Below are 19,043 nucleotides of genomic sequence, written 5' to 3'. Positions count from 1 at the left end.
GTGTCCCGATATTTAAAGTGCGAAAAATAAATACAGAAATTAAATGACGATAAATAAAATTGCGAGAATATAAATTGCGATAAAATAAATTGTGATATTTAAATTGCGATAAATAAATTACGATAAATAAAATATAATCAGTTATCTAGGAACAGTTAGCTAGGATTTTGTTAGCGTGGATTCTTAATAGAATTTTTCATAGTTAATTTGTTTGTTTCTAACAAATTTTATTTTGTTCAATCTTTTCTTCATTATGCCACTTGTCGAATTCTGATAGGTCAAAATTCAAATATGAAATTGAATGAAAATGGTTATTCTGTGATGAACGGATTCGTATAGCTGTGGTTGCAAGTAGGATAGTAAATGACTGTTGAATCAGATTCGATGAATGTACAGTGTAACTTATTAATGTGGAATCTAAATATTCCTCGGGTATTACCTACCCGTTAAAATATTTTCACCATTAACAGTTTGTACAATAAAACTTTTAATTACAATCTTTATGAAAACATATATACATATATTTTATTCAGACGTAATCATGGATTTAATGAGTCACTGGGATATTAAACTCATCAGATTTACGGCTAGAACTAGAGTACATAATCTCTAAAATATTAGAGATTACATAATCACCATGAAGGACGAAGATAGTTTATGTAGAACGATTCGTACAACGATTCGTAGAACGATGATTATGCTTGCGGTATAGATTGCGAGGTTGAGACGTGTGATGATGTTGTTGTTGTTGGTACTCCTTGGTATCCATGGTGCGTATGACATTGATGTTCGAGGTATAGATTAAGATGTTGAGGTTTGGGATGCGGATGTTGATGTTAGTGGTGGTGATGGTACTGTTGACATTGGTGGTGGTACTGGTTATGCTGCTGGTGCTGCTGCTGGAGTTTGTAACCTTCGCACCATATTCTCTAAAGCCACTACCCGAGCGCGAAGCTCGTTGACTTCTTCTATTACACCGGGGTGATTGTCGGTCAGAACGAGCGGATGAATATAATCTAGAATTTTGTATAGTATATAATCGTGGCGAGATACTCTGGAAATGAGAGAAAAGATGGTGTTTCGAACAGGTTTACCGGTAAGTGCTTCAGGTTCTTCGCCAATAGGGCAATGCGGCGGATGGAAAGGATCACCTTCTTCTTGTCTCCAATGATTGAGAAGGCTAGGAACCCATCCCCAATTCATCCAGAATAGATGATGACTGATTGGTTGATCTATTCCGGTCACACTGCTTTCGGAGCTTGAGTGGGATTCCATTTCGGAGTCCGAGTGACTTGAACTAATGACGAATTCCATTTCGTACGATTGAATAAAGAATTTTTAGATCTTAAATGATTTTCTGGCTAACGGATGGTATTCTTAATTACCTAGAATATCCATATATATAGAACAAAAGGTTTCGTAGATTACGGAGGAATTTACGGGATACGCCAGGTAAGGTTTACAGTAACAGATACGCTAAGATATGAATCTTGTCTATACACTATTCATGCAATCAATGCAGCAAGACGTGTCTAGACTAAGAATGATAAGCAGATAACTTTCGACACAAAATGATAAGCAAAACTTTTTGACATGCAGACCAGGTCGAAGTCCAGACTCACTAATGCATCCTAACGACTACTAGTTAGACACACTAATGCAAGACCTGGTTCGCTACGACCACCGCTCTGATACCAACTATGAATACAGTAGGGACAACCACCGTCCCACCCAGTGCCTTCCCAGCTAACCGCCTGGTGACCACTGAGTGTACCTCATATACTGATTTTAGGGCCTGCCTCTCGGCTACTGCCAACCCTCATAAGGGATCGCAAGGAGTAAGAGCCAATGCTTCGTCACAGGTAACACTGTGAAAACCTCCTTTACGACTAACCCGCCACACATGGACGGCGTTATACCAGCTCTGATACCAACTGTGAAGACCCGTCTTAATCCATCCTGACGAAGTCCATATTGATTATAAACGATTCACAACAGTTGATTTCATCGCGAGGTACTTGACCTCTATATGATACATTTTACAAACATTGCATTCATTTTTGAAAAGACAAACTTTCATTACATCAAAAGTTGATGGCATGTATACTATTTCGTAATATATCTAACTATAATTGACTTAATAAAAATCTTGATGAACTCAATGACTCGAATGCAACATCTTTTAAAATATGTCATGAATGACTCCAAGTAATATCTCTAAGATGAGCAAATGCACAGCGGAAGATTTCTTTCATACCTGAGAATAAACATGCTTCCAAGTGTCAACCAAAAGGTTGGTGAGTTCATTAGTTTAACATAACTAATCATTTACATCATTTTAATAGACCACAAGATTTCATATTTCTCTTAAACATACGTCCCATGCATAGAGACAAAAATCATTCATATGGATTGAACACCTGGTAATCGACATTCACAATATACATATAAGAATATCCCCATCATTCCAGGATCCTCCTTCGGACATGATATAAATTTCGAAGTACTAAAGCATCCGGTACTTTGGATGGGGCTTGTTGGGCCCGATAGATCTATCTTTAGAGTTCGCGTCAATTAAGGTGTTTGTTCCCTAATTCTTAGATTACCAGACTTTATAAAAAAGGGCATATTCAACTTTGATCATTCAACCATATAATGTAGTTTCGATTACTTGTGTCTATTCCGTAAAACATTTATAAAAGCGCATGCATTCTCAGTCCCAAAAATATATATTGCAAAAGCATTTAAAAAGGGATCAAATGAAACTCACGCATATAAATATTGTAAAACAGTTATTAAAACAGTGCATGTATTCTCAGCCCAAAAATGTAATGAGTAAAAGGGAGCAAATGAAACTCACCATACTGTATTTTGTAGTAAAAATACATATAGTGACATTGAGCAAGTATAGGGTTGGCCTTGGATTCACGAACCTATAACATTTGTATATATATTAAAATGTATAATCGTATTCAAACAAGTTTATATATTATAACTTGAATTATATGTTATATTTATTTAGTTTGTATATATATTTAAAATGTTTAATACCTATATATTTGGTTATATTAATATATATATATATATATATATATATATATATATATATATATATATATATATATATATATATATATATATATATATATATATATATATATATAAAGTTAGTATTATATGAAAACATTCTTAATTCGTTATATATATATATATATATATATATATATATATATATATATATATATATATATATATATATATAAGTATTTATATAAATAATGTCATTATATTTGATATGTAAATATATAAACTATTTCTATAATTAATATATGTATTAAGTATATTTACAAGCTATTTTCTATAATCTTTATCCTATTATCTTTTATTATATATTTTTGTTATTAATATGCTTAATACTAATAATAATAATAATACAATAATAATAATAATAATAATAACACAATAACAATAATATTAGTATTGATAATATTAATATTTATAAACATATGGATAATACTAATATTTATAAAATGATACACATTTTAATATTAAAGATAATAATATTAATATTCCTAATCATGTTAATATTAATAATAATTATACTAGTAATAATCATAATAACAATTCTTTTAATTTGTCTACTAAACATATTACTAATACTAGTAATAACATCAATTAACAATTACAATATTTACTAATAATAATAATAATAATAACAAAAATAATAATAATAATAAGGATAATAAAAAAATGGTGACTACCTCATAATAATAAGCTGCCATAATAAAATGCCCTTGCATAGGTTCGAACCCCAGACCTCTCGATACCCGACACAAGCTCCCAACCATCACGCTATACATGTTTATCTGTTTTAAACCCACCCGTAATGTTTATAACTTGTTTATACGCCTGCTATGTTCTTCTTCAATATTCACAGACCAAACCATTTTACCAATCCAATTTGTCAACAACGAATTACAAGTTTGGCTTTGAGTTTGTAATATAATAAACTGATTTGGATACATTCGTTTAACAAATAACAATAAAGATCAAAATATATATATATATATATATATATATATATATATATATATATATATATATATATATATATATATATATATATATATATATATATATATATATATATATATAAAACAGCTTGTACCTTCGCTAAGTACAAACCCAACTCAAAATTCAATTCAATTTTAAAGACGTTTTTAGACTAAAATCATAACATAAATTGTGTTGCAAATCACCATTATAAACTCCCTGAATCATTAATTGAACCATAAATTTAAAAACAAATTCGAATTTCGCGAAGAACAACACTTTGACTTTTTGAAGTTTAAACTTTGACTTCGAAATTCGTCTTCAATTCAACGAGTTCAAGATTGAAACTTTCCAGATAGATTGAGTAGGAGATTTAAAACAACTCTGCAATTATAGATTTTAAAATAATTCTCAAATTCGAAATTTGGCAAAAATACTCAATAACAGAGGTTACGAAGCAGGTATTGTTTTTAATTATTGAATTTCAGTAATTGAGGATTGTATGTATAATTGAACCAATGTATGTAGTACTTATATTCTATCAACGTTGTTTTGTAGTGAAGGATTTCGACAGAAAAATCAATCAAGGACAGAAAAGAAATAAAAAAATAAATAAAATAAATAAAGGAAGACATCGATGGCTAACTGAATTTGGCTATGACTCTATCAAATTTGTTCTTGTAATAGATTTTAGAAACATAATTCAAATTACCTACAGGGTGATAGTAACAAGAAACAGATTATAATTCTAATTATTTATTTATAGTTATATTTTACTAGTATTGATATATTTATTAATAATAATTCTATTAATATTAATAATAATAATAATAATAATAACTAATAATAATAATAATAATAATAATTATGAAAGTTAAAATAATAAATTGCATTAGTTTTTATGATAACCATAATAATAATGATTTTTGATGATAATGATACTAAGTAGAATAACAATAATAATAATAATACTTAACTAAAATCCTATTTATATATTAATAGTAAAAATAATATTAATAATAAATGATAATTAACATATATTTATATATACCTTAATAATAATAATAACAATAATATTAATAGTATTAATACTGACATAATACATCAAATTTTATATATATTTATATATATATACATATATATATATATATATATATATATATATATATATATATATATATATATATATATATATATATATATATATATATATATATATATATATATATATATTTCATATAATAATATTACTAATACAAGTATTACTATTAATGTTAACAATAATAATTTTAATATTATGATAACTTATACATATCAATATTTTTTTTTATATTTCATATAATAATATAAATATTAAAAATATTAATGTTAACATTTATAATAAAAGTAAGGTTAGTAATATAACTTTAATATTTTAACTTGTACTTAGTCTTTATTATTAATATGATATAATAACATATACTTAATATTTAATATTCATACATTTTATATATACATACAACATTATGTATAGATTCATATATATATATATATATATATATATATATATATATATATATATATATATATATATATATATATATATATATAAATATTTATTTTAATAACAAACTTATTATTTTATATACTACTTTACATATTCAACTAAATTGATTAAATTATATTTCAATTTAAATTATGTGTCATTACTTCTAAATATTATACATCCATACATTTACATATATATACATATTTATTTTCAAATAATTGTTCATGAATCGTCGGAAGTAGTCAGAGGTCAATTGTATATATGAATATAGATTTCAAAACTTTCGAGACTCAATATTACAGATCTTGCTTATCGTGTCGAAAACATATAAAGATTAAAGTTTAAATTTGGTCGGAAATTCCCGGGTCACTACAACGTCCGTGTCATTTGAGTAAAAATTATATTTTTACCATGAACGTAAATATAATATAATATATAATTAATTATATAGATTAAATAATAATTTATAATTAATATATATTTATAAATGAGTGTCGGTAGAATTGAGTTGAGGATCACAGCTGTAAAGCATCTCCATGCGATCGCATGGGAGATGTGCTACGAAGCCATGCGATCGCATGGCATCTCTTTGGTGGCCAAGTCTTTAAATCGAACGAATTCGTTTCAGTTTACACACACATATCACTTATCCATCTATATTACTCCGTATGTAATTATATTATTATTATTATTATTATTATTATTATTTTTATTATTATTATTATTATTATTATTATTATTATTATTATTATTATTATTATTATTATTATTATTATTATTATCATTATCATTATTATTATTATTATTACTATTACTATTATTATTATTATTATTATTATTATTATTATTATTATTATTATTATTATTATTATTATAGTAGTGTTATAGTTAGGAGTATTAATATTATTAGTATTTATACATAAAATACTACGACGGAGTGCTGTTCGGGTAATTTTCAAAACTAGTTTGCGAGTAGGATAGGGTTAAGGAAATTATGGGTTATAGCTATGGAGGTAATGGGTATGGTTCATGGGTATGCTCATGAGGTCAATCTAGTGTTTATCGTCTCCGTTGCATCTACGTACCTTTCCTGCAATATTGAATCTCAATATTGATACGTGAGTACTTATAATTTAATTTTTACATATTAATAGTGTATCCCTGACTAGTGCTCGAGTATATAGGATTATGCATGCTTGTACTTTTGATATTGCCATTAGATAGGTTATGTTGAATCCTGAATTAGTTACATATGCGGTTGAGATAAGGTATAAGATATGCATGTCGTTGGAAAGCTAGCGAAAAATTAAGAACTTTTCATTTAGATATCGAATGGTTTCGATGAACGGATTTAAAGTTATAGTCGATTGAATTTTTGTATTATTAATAAAAATGATTATTATTATCGTCGTTATTATCGTTGTTATAGTTTTTATCTAATTATTATTATTATTATTATTATTATTATTATTATTATTATTATTATTATTATTATTATCAATCAGTATTATTATCATTAAAAATTGTTATTTTTATTATTATCGTTAAAGTTATAATTAGTATTATCATTAATATTATTATAATATTTATTATCATTAGTATTATTATAATTAAAAACTAATATTAGTAACACCTAATTTGTAGTGACCCGAACTTTTCCATGTTTATATATATTAATTGAGATTGATATTTACATGATTAAATGTTTCCAACATGTTAAGCAATCAAACTTGTTAAGACTTGATTAATTGAAATATGTTTCATATAGACAATTGACCACCCAAGTTGACCGGTGATTCACGAACGTTAAAACTTGTAAAAACTATATGATGACATATATATGGATATATATATATAGTTAACATGATACTATGATAAGTAAACATATCATTAAGTATATTAACAATGAACTACATATGTAAAAACAAGACTACTAACTTAATGATTTTTAAACGAGACATATATGTAACGATTATCGTTGTAAAGACATTTAATGTATATATATCATATAAAGAGATATTCATACATGATAATATCATGATAATATAATAATTTAAAATCTCATTTGAAATTATAAACATTGGGTTAACAACATTTAACAAGATCGTTAACCTAAAGGTTTCAAAACAACAATTACATGTAACGACTAACGATGACTTAACGACTCAGTTAAAATGTACATACATGTAGTGTTTTAATATGTATTTATACACTTTTTAAAGACTTCAATACACTTATCAAAATACTTCTACTTAACAAAAATGCTTACAATTACATCCTCGTTCAGTTTCATCAACAATTCTACTCGTATGCACCCGTATTCGTACTCGTACAATACACAGCTTTTAGATGTATGTACTATTGGTATATACACTCCAATGATCAGCTCTTAACAGCCCATGTGAGTCACCTAACACATGTGGGAACCATCATTTGGCAACTAGCATGAAATATCTCATAAAATTACAAAAATATGAGTAATCATTGATGACTTATTTACATGAAAACAAAATTACATATCCTTTATATCTAATCCATACACCAACGACCAAAAACACCTACAAACACTTTCATTCTTCAATTTTATTCATCTAATTGATCTCTCTCAAGTTCTATCTTCAAGTTCTAAGTGTTCTTCATATATTCTACAAGCTCTAGTTACATAAAATCAAGAATACTTTCAAGTTTGCTAGCTCACTTCCAATCTTGTAAGGTGATCATCCAACCTCAAGAAATCTTTGTTTCTTACAGTAGGTTATCATTCTAATACAAGGTAATAATCATATTCAAACTTTGGTTCAATTTCTATAACTATAACAATCTTATTTCAAGTGATGATCTTACTTGAACTTGTTTTCGTGTCATGATTCTGCTTCAAGAACTTTGAGCCATCCAAGGATACATTGAAGCTAGATCCATTTTTCTATTTTCCAGTAGGTTTATCCAAGGAACTTAAGGTAGTAATGATGTTCATAACATCATTCGATTCATATATATAAAGTTATCTTATTCGAAGGTTTAAACTTGTAATCACTAGAACATAGTTTAGTTAATTCTAAACTTGTTCGCAAACAAAAGTTAATCCTTCTAACTTGACTTTTAAAATCAACTAAACACATTTTCTATATCTATATGATATGCTAACTTAATGATTTAAAACCTGGAAACACGAAAAACACCGTAAAACCGGATTTACACCGTCGTAGTAACACCGCGGGCTGTTTTGGGTTAGTTAATTAAAAACTATGATAAATTTTGATTTAAAAGTTGTTATTCTGAGAAAATGATTTTTATTATGAACATGAAACTATGTCCAAAAATTATGGCTAAACTCAAAGTGGAAGTATGTTTTCTAAAATGGTCATCTAGACGTCGTTCTTTCGACTGAAATGACTACCTTTACAAAAATGACTTGTAACTTATTTTTACGACTATAAACCTATACTTTTTCTGTTTAGATTCATAAAATAGAGTTCAATATGAAACCATAGCAATTTGATTCACTCAAAACGGATTTAAAATGAAGAAGTTATGGGTAAAACAAGATTGGATAATTTTTCTCATTTTAGCTACGTGAAAATTGGTAACAAATCTATTCCAACCATAACTTAATCAACTTGTATTGTATATTATGTAATCTTGAGATACCATAGACACGTATACAATGTTTCGACCTATCATGTCGACACATCTATATATATTTCGGAACAACCATAGACACTCTATATGTGAATGTTGGAGTTAGCTATACAGGGTTGAGGTTGATTCCAAAATATATATAGTTTGAGTTGTGATCAATACTGAGATACGTATACACTGGGTCGTGGATTGATTCAAGATAATATTTATCGATTTATTTCTGTACATCTAACTGTGGACAACTAGTTGTAGGTTACTAACGAGGACAGCTGACTTAATAAACTTAAAACATCAAAATATATTAAAAGTGTTGTAAATATATTTTGAACATACTTTGATATATATGTATATATTGTTATAGGTTCATGAATCAACCAGTGGCCAAGTCTTACTTCCCGACGAAGTAAAAATCTGTGAAAGTGAGTTATAGTCCCACTTTTAAAATCTAATATTTTTGGGATGAGAATACATGCAGGTTTTATAAATGATTTACAAAATAGACACAAGTACGTGAAACTACATTCTATGGTTGAATTATTGAAATCGAATATGCCCCTTTTTATTAAGTCTGGTAATCTAAGAATTGGGGAACAGACACCCTAATTGACGCGAATCCTAAAGATAGATCTATTGGGCCTAACAAACCCCATCCAAAGTACCGGATGCTTTAGTACTTCGAAATTTATATCATATCCGAAGGGTGTCCCGGAATGATGGGGATATTCTTATATATGCATCTTGTTAATGTCGGTTACCAGGTGTTCACCATATGAATAATTTTTATCTCTATGTATGGGATGTGTATTGAAATATGAAATCTTGTGGTCTATTATTATGATTTGATATATATAGGTTAAACCTATAACTCACCAACATTTTTGTTGACGTTTTAAGCATGTTTATTCTCAGGTGATTATTAAGAGCTTCCGCTGTCGCATACTTAAATAAGGACGAGATTTGGAGTCCATGCTTGTATGATATTGTGTAAAAACTGCATTCAAGAAACTTATTTTGTTGTAACATATTTGTATTGTAAACCATTATGTAATGGTCGTGTGTAAACAGGATATTTTAGATTATCATTATTTGATAATCTACGTAAAGCTTTTTAAACCTTTATTGATGAAATAAAGGTTATGGTTTGTTTTAAAATGAATGCAGTCTTTGAAAAACGTCTCATATAGAGGTCAAAACCTCGCAACGAAATCAATTAATATGGAACGTTTTTAATCAATAAGAACGGGACATTTCATAATTAATATGATTGCTATTATTATCATTAACATGAACGCAATATAAAAGACGATTAAAAGCTATTAAATGAATTGATTAAGAAATAATGTATATGAGTATCATGATGAAATTAAAATATTATAAGATATTAATTTAGATAAAATTATCGTTCTTATTATTTTTATCATTACTATTATTATAAAAAGTATCGTTAGTATTAAAACAATCATTTTAACAAAAATTATCAATTTAATAGAGATGTCATTGTTATTATACAATATCATTATTATTATCATTTTAAATAAAATTATTATTTTAAAGTAAATATTAAAAAGTATCGTAAATATTAAAGTTATCATAATCAGAATTATCATTTTATCATAATATCATTTTTAGTAAATATAAATATTAATATTTTTATTAATAGAATAATAATAATTATTACTACAAAATAATACAACTTTTATTCATTATTATTATCAATGTTATTTTATCAAATAAATATGTAATACAAATAATATAATTACCTTAATAAAACCTATTACAATATTTTATGATGTTAAATGAACTTTATAAATTTTATTACTTAAGATATATAAAAGTATATTTTTATATAAAATTTTATTTATTAATAAATGAATTATATTATTTACTTTAATAAATCTTTTAAAAAATATTTAAAAATACAAACGACGATATTTAAACTATATAATAATCATGTATAAATTTTGGAAATCATTTTGAGTCAAATTGACTTTTGTTGACTTTTGCATATTAGTCTCGAGCATTAGGATTGTGGTACACTATGACATAACCTAATTTGTTAGACAAATATTGATCAACATATAAATATATATACTTAATTTAGGTTCGTGAATCCGAGGCCAACCTTGCACTTGTTCAATGACGTTTTATGTATTTTTACTACGAAATACAGTATGGTGAGTTTCATTTGCCTTTTTACCCTTTATATTTTTGGGCTGAGAATACATGCGAAATTTTTATAAATGTTTTACGAAATAGACACAAGTAGTCGAAACTACATTATATGGTTGGATGATCGAAGCCGAATATGCCCATTTTGCTTGGTAGCCTAAGAATTAGTAAACCGATCTACTAATTGACGCGTATCCTAAAGATAGATATATTGGGCCTAACGAACCCCATCCAAAGTACCGGATGCTTTAGTACTTCGAATTCGTTTTTATCATGTCCGATGGATTTCCCGGAATGATAGGGGATATTCTTATATGCATCTTGTTAATGTCGGTTACCAGGTGTTCAATCCATATGAATGATTTTTGTCTCTATGCATGGGACGCATATTTATGAGAAATGGAAATGAAATTCTTGTGGTCTATTAAAATGATAGAAATGAATGATTATGATAAACTAATGAACTCACTAACCTTTTGGTTGACACTTTAAAGCATGTTTATTCTCAGGTATGAAAGAAATCTTCCACTGTGCATTTGTTCATTTTAAGGATATTACTTGAAGTCATTCTTGGCATATTTCGAAGAACTTTGCATTCGAGTCATTGGGTTCATCAAAGATTATTATTAAGTCAATTTATCGTTGGATAGTGGATATTATGAAATGGTAGGCATGCTTGTCAATTGTCGATGTAAAGAAAGTTTGTCTTTTTAAAAAAAACGAATGCAATGTTTGTAAAATGTATCATATAGAGGTCAAATACCTTGCGATGTAATCATATGTTATTGTATTCGTTCTTATGGATTAGGACGGGTCTTTACATGTGGTATCAGAACGGTGGTCTTAGCGAACCAGGTCTGCATTAGTGTGTCTAACTGATAAGTTATTAGGATGCATTAATGAGTCTGGACTTCGACCGTGTCTGCATGTCAAATGTTTTGCTTATCATTTCTAGTCGGAAATCATCTGCTTATCATCCTTAGGAAATTACATGCTTATCATTATTAGTCTAGACACATCTTGCTGCATTAATTGCATGAGTAGTGTATAGACAAAATTCATATCTTAGCGTATCTGCTAAATCATATTTTATCGTATCTGTTACTTTAAACTTTGCCTGACATATCCCGCAAATTCCTCTGTAATCTACGAAATCTTTTGATCTATATATATAGATATCCTATGTAAATAGAATATCACCCGATAGCCAGAAAATCATTTTATATCGAAAAATCCTTTATCCAATCGTACGAAATGGAATTTGTCATCAGTTCAAGTCACTCGGATTCCGAAATGGAATCTCACTCAAGCTCCGAAAGCAGTGTGACCGGAATGGATCAACCAATCAGTCATCACCTATTCTGGATGAATTGGGGATGGGTTCGTAGCCTCCTCAATCATTGGAGACAAGGAGAAGGCGATCCTTTCCATCCACCACATTGCCCTCTTGACGAAGAACCTGAAGCACTTACCGGCGAACCTGTCCGAAACACCATTTTTTCTCTCATTTCCAGAGTATCTCGTCACGATTATATATTACATCAAATTTTTGATTTTATTTATCCGCTCGTCCGAACTGACAATCACCCCGGTGTAATAGAAGAAGTCAATGAGCTTCGCGTTCGGGTAGTGGCTTTGGAGAATATGGTGCAGAGATTACAAACACCAGCAGCAGCACCAGTAGCATAACCAGTACCTCCATCATCAACGCCAACAGTACCATTACCACCTTCAACCACAACCGCGTCGTAAACCTCAACTTCACAATCTGTCCCTCGAGCATCAACGTCATACGCACCATAGATACTAAGGAGTACCAACAACAATAACTGACGAAGTATAATTCATAACTTCATTGGAGAAACATTCCGCGGCAATTATGTAATCTCTAAAGTCTTAGAGATTATCTAATCTAGCCCTAACCATAAATCAGTTAAGCGAACCAAAATGATAGAAGGAAGAGTAGAAACCCTGACAAAATGGTGTGTGATTAACAAGCTAAAACTTGTTTTACCAACAACATCAACAGTACCGTTAGCGTCACCAGCATCGTCAGTACAGTCAACATCAGAATCAACAACACCTATAACATCACAAACCCCGTCAGTTCAAGAATCATTGTGGACATCATTACGAATCAATAACGCGTATATTGTATCAACGAGTTATGAAGAATTAACTCATTCTCTCTGAAGAAATTATATGTATATTATATATATATATATTTTGAAATAAAAATAAATCTTTCCGTGCTAAGCTATTGTGTGTGAATCTTAACTACTCGGTTAATTCATATTACAAATATGCAATAATGTACGTCCTTCGCCGCAACTTAACCATCGTTAACTACAATCTCTGTCTCAATTCAACAAATTCCAATTTCTAATAAATCAAGTATATATTTGACTTTACACTTTCATCATCGATGTAACCGAAACTTTTCAGATAACATCATTCGTACTTTGCGAAGTTCACAAGAATTTAACGAAAACCAACATCACGCCTCAACAAATAACGAAGTATTGATTCATAATTTCAATATTATTGAAGAAATACTTATGTAATCTCTAAAGCCTTCAAGGGATTATTCAATTCTAGTTCTAACCGTAAATCAAATGAGTTTAATTTAGTATTAACTCATTAAAATCTATGTTACATCTGAGGAGAATATATACATATATATTTTTATAAAGACTGTAATAAAATTCTTATGTACAAAATATTAATTGTGAAATTTTTTTTTAACGGGTAGGTAATACCCGAGAGAGATATATATATTCACAATTAATATGTTACATTCTTCGAATCAGATTAAGTAAATTATCAACTATACTTCCTACTTTCACAATAATATACATTCCTTTATAGAAATCAAAACAACCATACTCATTCAAACCCAATTACATATTCTGATTTTGAAACCTCAGAATTCAATTCGAGATATAACCGGTACCATCACTTTTAGATTCCTACATCTTTCAAAGATATACTTTGACTTCAAAACTGTGTTAGAACATCAAATGTATATTAACGATTACAATCTGTGTTCAAACCCTTCGAAATTTTTTGAAGACACTTCAAATAATGAGCAATCGAGATGATGATTCAACCACATATTACCCACAGTTATGTACTTAAAAAGCTCTCGAAACCAAGGTCATAATTCAACACATATCTGTGTCAGATCCTTTGGCATTTATTAGCAAAAATAACTTTTCAATTCCTTTTCAAAGTAGCAAATTCTATCACAGCTCCAGCAAGACAACTTCGATTTTTCATTCGGAGTAGCCTTATCATAATCTTGATATATATGATTACCCTTTTGTTACCAGAGAACCTTTCATGTTCCACCACATTAGCAATAAACTTATTAACAACTTCACTGATATTTGACCTTCCGAAGAATCATTATACTTACCGAAACCCCATCATTTACTCATTTACATCTTGTAATGAGAATTGCCATACGAATCATCGGGAATTAGCAATTAGTATTTTGAAATCTCGCAGCATGTCTACGCCAATAGTTATATGTGTATATATAACGTTTATCTTCTGGACTTAATTTGAATGTGAAGTTTCTAAAAAACACTCCAAACTACGAATTGGTTCTCCGAAAATGGAAAAATGCTGATGAAGCAGCAAAAACTATAAACGACTTTAACAGTAAAAGTTTGATGATAATGAATAAGTGTGCTGGCAAAGCGCAGAAAAGGAGAAGTCTTGGAACTGGAAACCGGATTGAGCAAAGTATGAAGGAGGCTGTGGACAAATCACAAAGACTGAACCTGACTTCAAAGAATCCAAATGATTCAGTACCTACTGAAGTCATTAACGGATACCTTGCTCCTGACTCTAAACCCCTGCGGACAATATTCTTCATCATCCTCTGATATTAGAAATTCTAAGATATCATCGTATCTTTCATTATAAATATCCTCCATATTTCTGAAGATATTTTCATAATTATTCTTATCTGAAATCATTTACCTCTTCGCACTATCTGTATTACATCATAAAAGAAATTATTTTAGTTTCTAAATTCTGAAACCATCGAGTTTAAATTATGAATGTTTTGAAGTAGTGTTGGGAACTGAAGCATGAGTTAGTATAATATAATGATACTTGATCAACGTGATTATATTACAGTAATTCATGCTGAGTTTCTAAATGGAACGTGATGATTCACAGATCATAACGACATCATGTGCCATGCTACACGACTCTTGTATTCTATTTAACCTCTAAAATATCAAAAAAATATATTTTCTTGATGATTCGGTCTTTTCCAGGGTATGCTGATAATTTGACAAAACAAGATTGTGCCATTACCATTCCCTTCTTAGAACATTAACAATGTTTATTCCGAAATTTATATCTGAAAATTCTGGACCATTACAAGCGGTGCTTAATCGCAAGAAGAAGAAACGAAAGGACAAAACTCCGAAATAGAAATTGGGGTATAAATTACAATAAATAAAAGAAAGCATTAACTGGAGATGACAATGATTATGGGAGACAGAAGCAGGGACATCGAAATATAAGAGAAGATATAAAACCCAACAACCACCCAGAAATTATAAACTGTATATATCAATACATATAGCAATATAAAGACACATGAGAACTAAAAACACTATAAAACCAAGTATATAGTAGAAGTAAATAGATTCTTTCGGCGGTAGATGAAAAAGAAGAATGACCGATATGAAGGTTAGGAATATATCAAGAAGCAGAACTGGATGGAGCATATTGATGAATGCTTTAAAGTATGAGTTAGAAATAATGGAAGGTGTGAGTTAAAAGGAAACGAAGGAGGTGGATTTATAGTAAAATATCCGACAGAGAAATCAAAACAGATGATCGCATTTAAAGCAGATCCTAATTCCCTTGATTATCGAAGAATCAAATCCTATTACGAAGATTTTCTCCAAATCTCTTGAACTTGGAAATCAATCCTATCTACGTCAAAAGATATGACGAATCTATACCTACTCATTTCACTCTTTTGGTGATAGCTTCACTCGTACTCTTCACAAAATCAAATGGTTTTATCCATATTACTCAATGATGATAAAACCCTAATCTTCAGCTTATATGCGTCATAAAAACATACTTATTGACAGCCATGACCATCCCAATCAAATTTCGGGACGAAATTTCTTTAACGGGTAGGTACTGTGACAACCCGGAAATTTCCGACCAAATTTAAACTGTAATCTTTATATATTCCCGACACGATAAGCAAAGTTTGTAAGTTGAATCTCAAGAATTTTAAACTGTGTTTCATAATACTTTACATAAACGTATTTGTTTCATAATATATTCAAATAGTTATCGATGGAATTAAAATATATATCAAATGATTTATTTATCAGATACATTGATTTATGGCTACGAGTCTCTATTGAGAGGTCCACTTTGATTTAGAAAACCTTTCCTTTTAACGGTATCCGGAATATTTGGTAAAAGTGATTTACAGTAGTGTCATTAACAAGAGTTAGTCAAAAGTTAGTAATCATTTCTGTTTAAATTTCAAAGGTGTACTTTACTTTGATAAACTCGTGTCCCTTGATAAATCAACTATTTAGTTTTCATATTAAAAAACATTATTTGGTAAAATAACTACTATTATTTAAAATGAGTTAAATTATATAAAACGAACTTTGAAATGTAATTGGTTTTGAAAGACTAAATATTATATCATTAGATAAATATTTCAAACATATATATTATGTACAAATTTACAATTCTAAATAAGATTAAATAATTAATTATAAATCTATATATATTATTATTTAATCTATATAATTAATTATATAGATTAAATAATAATTTATAATTAATATATATTTATAAATGAGTGTCGGTAGAATTGAGTTGAGGATCACAGCTGGAAAGCATCTCCATGCGACCACATGGGAGATATGCTATGAAGCCATGCGATCGCATGGCATCTCTTTGGTGGCCAAGTCTTTAAATTGAACGAATTCGTTTAGTTTACATACACATATCACTTATCCATCTATATTACTCATTATGTAATTATATTTATATTATTATTATTATTATTATTATTATTATTATTATTATTATTATTATTATTATTATTATTATTATTATTATTATTATTATTATTATTATTATTATTATTATTATTATTATTATTATTATTATTATTATTATTATTATTATTAGAGTAGTATTATAGTTAGGAGTATTAATATTATTAGTATTTATACATAAAATACTACGAAGGAGTGCTGTTCGGGTAATTTTTAAAACTAGTTTGCGAGTAGGATAGGGTTAAGGAAATTATGGGTTATAGCTATGGAGGTGATAGGTATGATTCATGGGTATGCTCGTGAGGTCAATCTAGTGTTTATCGTCTCCGTTGCGTCTACGTACCTTTTCCGCAATATTGAATCTCAATATTGATACGTGAGTACTCATAATTTAATTTTTAAATATTAATAGTGTATCCCTAACTAGTACTCGAGTATATAGGATTATGCATGCTTGTACTTTTGATATTGACATTAGATAGGTTATGTTGAATCCTGAATTAGTTACATATGCGGTTGAGATAAGGTATAAAATATGCATGTCGTTGGAAAGCTAGCGAAAAATTAAGAACTTTTCATTTAGATATCGAATGGTTTCGATGAACGGATTTGAAGTTATAGTCGATTGAATTTTTGTATTATTAATAAAAATGATTATTATTATCGTCGTTATTATCGTTGTTATAGTTTTTATCTAATTATTATCATTATTATCATTATTATCATTATTATTATTCTTATTATTATTATTATTATTATTATTATTATTATTATTATTATTATTATTATTATTATTAGTATTATTATTATTATTATTATTATTATTATTATTATTATCAATAAGTAGTATTATCATTAAAAATTGTTATTTTTATTATTATCGTTATTATCATTAAAGTTATAATTAGTATTATCATTAATATTATTATAATATTTATTATCATTAGTATTATTATAATTAAAAACTAATATTAGTAACACCTAATTAATATGATTACTATTATTATCATTAACATGAAGCGATATAAAAGACGATTAAAAGCTATTAAATGAATTGATTAAGAAATAATGTATATGAGTATCATGATGAAATTAAAATATTGTAAGATATTGATTTAGATAAAATTATCGTTCTTATTATTTTTATCATTACTATTATTATAAAAAGTACCGTTAGTATTAAAACTATCATTTTAATAAAAATTATCAATTTAATAGAAATGTCATTGTTATTATAAAATATCATTATTATTATCATTTTAAATAAAATTATTATTTTAAAGTAAATATTAAAAAGTATCGTAAATATTAAAGTTATCATAATCAGAATTATCATTTTATCATAATATCATTTTTAGTAAATATAAATATAAATATTTTTATTAATAGAATAATAATAATTATTACTATAAAATAATACAACTTTTATTCATTATTATTATCAATATTATTTTATCAAATAAATATGTAATATAAATAATTTAATTACCTTAATAAAACCTATCACAATCTCTCTTCTTATTAAAAGAAAAGCACAATCATGAAATAATTTTTCAAATTAAGCTTTCAAATTAAATCTTATCCATCAG

This window comes from Rutidosis leptorrhynchoides, chromosome 4 (genome assembly GCF_046630445.1).
Source record: "Rutidosis leptorrhynchoides isolate AG116_Rl617_1_P2 chromosome 4, CSIRO_AGI_Rlap_v1, whole genome shotgun sequence".
In the NCBI taxonomy this organism is placed as follows: Eukaryota; Viridiplantae; Streptophyta; class Magnoliopsida; order Asterales; family Asteraceae; genus Rutidosis; species Rutidosis leptorrhynchoides.
Note: the sequence above shows the minus strand (reverse complement) of the source record.